This window comes from Vipera ursinii (assembly GCF_947247035.1).
Source record: "Vipera ursinii genome assembly, chromosome: 3".
NCBI lineage: Eukaryota > Metazoa > Chordata > Lepidosauria > Squamata > Viperidae > Vipera > Vipera ursinii.
In genome coordinates this window covers 201,218,639-201,224,915 of record NC_139516.1, presented here as the reverse complement: position 1 = coordinate 201,224,915, position 6,277 = coordinate 201,218,639, and positions in this window count along the sequence as shown.

Below are 6,277 nucleotides of genomic sequence, written 5' to 3'. Positions count from 1 at the left end.
GAAGGGACCTTGGAGGTCATCTAGTCCAACCCCCTGCTCAGGCAGGAAACCCTATACCATTTCAGGCAAATGGCTGTCCAGTCTCCTCTTAAAAACTTCCAGTGTTGGAGCATTCACCACTTCTGGAGGCAGGTTGTTCCACTGGTTAATTGTTCTCACTGTCAGGAAGTTTCTCCTTAGTTCTAGGTTGCTTCTCTCCTTGACTAGTTTCCATCCGTTGCTTCTTGTTAAAAGTCTTCACAACATAGCAACTGAACAACACAAGAACACCTCCAGATTACATTGCTAGAATTTGATGTCAAATCACAGGTTTCTGCAGCACACGTTTCCATTTGGGTGGATGGGAAAAAACATTTTATCTCTTAAAAGCTTTTATTTCACACCATACTCTTCAAATGGGTCTGAAAATCTCAGCTATTCCAAAATGACATCGTGTCACCAACCAATCACTCTGTGGATCTTAGAGATCCTGAAAGAAGTGAGACACTAAAGGGGTATGTTCCTGCTTCCCCCCCTTCTGTGTTTGTGTGTGTGTGCGTTTGTGCGTCTGTGTATGTTCCTTCTTGCTTAAACACAAGTATTTGCAGCCTCAATAATTTTAGCAGCCTGGTTTCCAGCATGTAATGTATTGGGCTTGCTTTGTTAAGGGAACACCACGTGGTAAATGCTGGAAGGCTGTTTGAGCAGGGAAGCTGGCTAACGGCTCCCAGCTCCTCAGACAATCCGTCTCCAGCACCGCTATTGGTTGTCTCTAGAGCGGCAATGGGTTGCTTCAAACCTATTGGCTGATGCCTAGAGGCCAGGGTATAAATTGCTGCATCTGCAGCCCTGTTCCTTAGTTCAGATCCTGCAAGCAATAAACCATGATCTTTGCTGAACTCACTCGCCTCGTCTTCATTCCTGCGCAACGAACCCAGTACACAACACACCAAGTGTGTGCTTTTGCAGGAATATTGTTAACTGAGCTGTTCCAGACAACCTCCATAATCCTTTCCTGCACTAGAAAGATCCCCTTGTTCATTTATGCAGAGAGTGCTTCAGAACCCATTGTAATATAAATTCCCTTGATATCTTCCTCTGCGTAAGCTCCTCTCGCTTTAACTTTTAAATTGTTTTGTCCAACTCTAAAAAATACAAGACTCAAAAGAGGAAGAAAAAATGCCCAAGAGAGTGTATCTGAAGAAGGTGTACGCAGCGCATTTTAGGCTTTGAATAATAATCAGCCTCTGATATATAGCAATGTGTTTACCCAAACCTAAGGGTGTTTAATTTCATTCTGATTTTATGAGCCATTGGCTTTTGATATTAAGCTGATGAACTCCAATCAGATAACTGTCAATCATGGTTTGCAAAAGGAAGTCAAAAAGAAAAGGAAAAGCACAACTCATATAGTAAGGTTTGGAGGCTTTTATCTTATGTTTTTTAATCTACTGTTCCATACACACAAAAATTATTGTTTTACGTGTTCTGCCCTTTCAGGGAACCCGCTATGTAAAATCATTTAGGCTGGGGGGAAAAGACAAAGTGATATGAAAGCAAGGGAACAATGGTTGATATTCAGCCAATTTCCATCGCTCAGATGTTGTAAGTAGACGTCATACTGTGAGAATGAGTTGGGGAACAGAAACATATGCTTTCATCTGACAAACCCAGAGAGATATCAGAAAGTTCCTCCAGCAATGTTTAAAGAGTGCAGGATCTTTAGAACACCAGGTATCTATACAGACTTTAATTGTAAAGGTGTTTAAAGTGGAACCAGAGAAGATGCTTATTAGAAGATCACAACATGATTCAGAATAATTGGTGCCCTTTGTTATCTACAGTTTTGTGATAAGTAGAAACCAGATTTATAGATAGATAGATATAGATAGATATAGATATAGAGATATAGAGAGATATAGAGATTTATATATATATATATATATAAGACCTAAGATGGCGGATGTGTTGGGCTGAGCTCCGCGAGCTCCAGTTGTTGGGCGTCCCTTGGAGCCCCCCAGGGGTCCTTTTGAGCCCCTGGGTAGGGGATTTGGACTATCAATTTTAGAGGCAAAGAATGAGGTAGCTTGCTGTTCGTTTTCTCCCGTCTATGAGTGGCTGTTTCCATCTGCTCCGTCTGCTGCTTCGCCTGCTGTTTCCAGCTGCTTCGTTTGTGCTGCCGCTGTGTTGCTGTGCTTGGTCTTGGCCTGCCGGTTTCTACAGCCTCGGCGTCTCTAGGCTACTTTACCTCGATGTCTCCGGGCTGCCTCGGACTGTTCCAGAGGGATTGTAGCTGGTGGTGACGGCGTTTTTCTGCTGTTCTGCTGTTTCGGGCAGCGCTGCTTCTTCTGGCCGGCTCTCGGTGGTTTTCGGCAGCGTCTTGAGGCTCCAGCTGATCGGCGGTGGCCTCGGAGCTTCAGCGGATCGGCGCCTCCATTTTGGCGCTCCGTGTTGGCGGCGATATCGGCGGCGGCTTCGGAGTTCCGGCTGATCTGATTCTAACACTGATTCCAACTGATTCCAACAGTTTCTGCTGTTTCGGGCAGCGCTGTTTCTTCTGGCCGGCTCTCGGTGGTTTTCGGCGGCGTCTTGAGGCTCCAGCTGATCGGCGGTGGCCTCGGAGCTCCAGCTGATCGGCGCCTCCATTTTGGCGCCTTCGTGTTGGCGGCGATGTCGGCGGCGGCGGCGGCGGGGATCTCTCTGTTGGACCTGCCTCGGGCCGCTTTCGGCGGCTGCGGTGTCTTCGGGCCGTTTCGACGGCGGAGGGGACGACCGCTGGTCGGCTGGGTGGCAGGGATGTCCCTGGTATTGTTTTTCGCGCCGCTGCCGGCGGCGGAGGTGGCGACGGTGATGGCGTCCTCGGGCTGCCTTGGGCAGTGGAGAGGACGACCGCGGCGATGGCGGCGGTGCTGCTGCTTCGCTTGCCCTGTTCCGGCCTCTGACGGTGATGGCGACGACGGCGTTTTTCGGGGCTTGCTGGCCCGCTGGCCCGCTCCATCGGCAGCGATATGGCGGTGGTCGGTGCTTTTCATCTGGTCTGCGATGGCCGTAGCAGCTCCGGTGGACTGCCAATTATTAATTCTTCATCTGCCTCTCTACTCCCCTTTGGACTGGGACGGACCTGGGTGCAAGCCGCAGTGGGAGAGCGGCTTGCTTTTACATCGGTATACCCATAGAGGTGGGAGCTCTATGGGTTATGCCCCCCCAGGGTGTACATTCTGGACCATCCCCCTGGCTCAGACTCTCGACCTGTTGTGGGAGGACGGGTTGGGGTCTGTCCCCGGGAGCATCCAACCGGGTGGCAGTAGGTTGGTCGATGGCCCGAATGTTTCACTCCCTTCCTGTAGAACCTCCTACTGGACTCTTCCATTATGGGACTGCCTTATCTGGACTTGTTGGACTTATGTACAGATACTCCAGCACGGACTTGCTCGCCCTCAGGGGTTCCCCCCTCTCCTGGGTGCGTCCCGCCTTTTTTGCCGCTCCCAGTCTCAATGAAGGGCCCAATTACTGGGACCCTGAGAGATGGCCGGGTAGGGTCAGGGGCTCTCGATTCAAATTTAATAGGAGGCCCCTGGTTACTTTTTTAGTTAAATTTTTTAGGGGGCTAGGGAGGGGGGTGGGGGGTAATAGTTGTTTGACTATGGGGGGTGGCCATACAACCATGGTGCAGGCCAGGCCTGGGTCCGACTGCGTTCGGGGGGAGCGGGGTGTGGTTACATCTGGGGCTCAGGAGCGGGTCGTGGGATTACCGATTCCCACGACACTGGGGTATGGCAGCAGGCGTATGGACAGAGGGCCGTATCGTTACCGGGAGGGCCGTCCCCGCTGTTTACAAGCGGTGAGGCGCTCCGACCCTCTGGTTCTTCCCCGAGGTGCCGGGAGCGAGGATGTGCAGCCTCCTGAGCTCCGGCTGGTGTACCTGAATGCCAGGTCCGTGGTTAATAAGGCTCCCCTTGTGCGGGATTTGGTGGAGGGTGAGCATGCGGACCTGGCTTGTATTACCGAAACCTGGTTGGGCCCAGAGGGTGGGGTCCCTTTGGTTGATCTTTGCCCACCAGGTTTCCGAGCGTTACACCAGCCTCGGGCTCAAGGTAGGGGCGGGGGAGTGGCGGTAGTTATCAGGGAGACCTTATGTCCGCGGGAGACCACCGTTCCTCAGATAGTCGGGTGTGAGTCTCTCTTTTTGAGGTTTGGTTCGGGGGCGCAGTTGGGCTTGCTGCTGGTGTACATTTCGCCTAGTCACACAGCGGCAGCCCTGCCTGAGCTACTCGATGTCCTCTCCGGTTTGGTGATTGAGTTCCCCAAACTGTTAGTTTTGGGTGACTTCAATCTACCATCCCTGGGAGGGTCATCTGAGTTGGCTCGGGAGTTCATGGCTTCCATGACGGCCATGGACCTGACGCAGGTAATTTCTGAACCGACTCATGAGGGAGGCCACACCCTGGACCTAGTTTTTTTATCTGGACGATGGTTGGATGATCTTGGTGGGGGCTCTCCATTTATCATGCCCCTGTCATGGACCGATCATCACCTCCTGCGGCTGGTCTTCCGTTTTACCACCCCCCGCCGTGGGGATACGGAACCAATTAGATGGTACCGTCCCAGGCGCTTAATGGACCCTGATGGGTTCCAGGCGGCGCTGGGATCCCCACCTGCCTCCGTCGCTCACAACTCGGCGGATGCCTTAGTGGAAGCCTGGGAAAGGGCAGCCACTGGGGCACTGGACCGAGTTGTACCCTTGCGGCCCCTGACCCGGTGCAGATCCCAACGAGCTCCATGGTTCTCCGCGGAGCTCCGGGAGATGAAGCGTCGGAAACGGGGCCTAGAGAGCTGCTGGAGGTCCAGCCGATCCGAATCCGACCGGTTGCGGTTAAGAACCTATATTAGGTCTTATCTCGCTGCGATGAGGGTGGCGAGGTGTAATTACTTCTCCACCCTCATCGCGTCCGCAGATAATCGCCCGGCCGCCCTGTTTAGGGTGACTCGCTCGCTCCTTAATCAGGAGGTGAGGGAGGATCCCTTGCAGGGTCGTGCCGAGGAGTTTGGTCAGCATCTGTCGGATAAAATCGCTCGGATTCGGACCGGTTTGGACTCCAGCTGGGCAGAGTCTGGCGATCAGGACACGGGCGGTCTTGTCAATGTTACCTGGGAGGAGTTTGATTCTGTGACCCCTGATGAAGTGGACAGGATTATGGGGAGGCTGAGCTCCACCACATGTTTATTGGACCCGTGCCCTTCCTGGCTGGTTTATGCAGCTAGGGAGAGGACACGAGGCTGGTTCCAGGCGGTGATATCGGCTTCCTTGAGTGAGGGTAACTTCCCCTCCGTCTTGAAGGAGGCGGTGGTGAGACCCCTCCTCAAGAAGCCTGCCTTGGACCCAGCTGTGTTGAACAACTTTCGTCCAGTCTCCAACCTTCGCTTTCTTGCGAAGGTTGTTGAGAGTGTGGTGGCGCATCAGCTCCCTTTGGCCCTGGATGAAGCGGATTATCTGGATCCGTACCAATCGGGTTTCAGGCCCGGGTACAGCACAGAGACGGCATTGGTCGCGCTGGTGAATGATCTCTGGAGGGCTCGGGATAGGGGATGTTCCTCTGTCCTAGTCCTATTAGACCTCTCAGCGGCTTTCGATACCATCGACCATGGTATCTTGCTGCGGCGTCTCAGGGGATTGGGAGTGGGAGGCACGGTCCTTCGGTGGTTCTCCTCCTATCTCCTGGGACGCTCGCAGTCGGTGTTGGCAGGGGGGCAGAGATCGGCCCCTAGGTCTCTCGTTTGTGGAGTTCCTCAGGGGTCGGTTCTCTCGCCTCTCCTGTTCAACATCTATATGAAACCGCTGGGTGAGATCATTCGTGGTTTTGGAGTTGGGTATCATCAATATGCTGATGATACCCAACTTTTCTTTTCGACCCCAAACCACCCCAGTGATGCCCTCGCTGTGATGTCCCGTTGCCTGGAGGCGGTTCGGGTCTGGATGGGGAGGAACAGACTTCAACTCAACCCTGACAAGACTGAGTGGCTGTACATTCCGGCATCCCGGGACATTCAAAATGTTCCATCTCTTTCTATGGGGGGTGAGTTGTTACCCCCCGTGGATAGGGCTCGCAACTTGGGAGTCCTCCTAGACTCACGACTTACCTTGGAAGAACATGTAGCAGCTGTGACTAGGGGGGCTTTCGCCCAGGTTCGCCTGGTGCGCCAGTTGCGGCCCTATCTGGACCGGGATGCCCTGTGTACGGTCACTCATGCGCTCGTGACCTCTCGCCTTGACTACTGTAATGCTCTCTACATGGGGCTT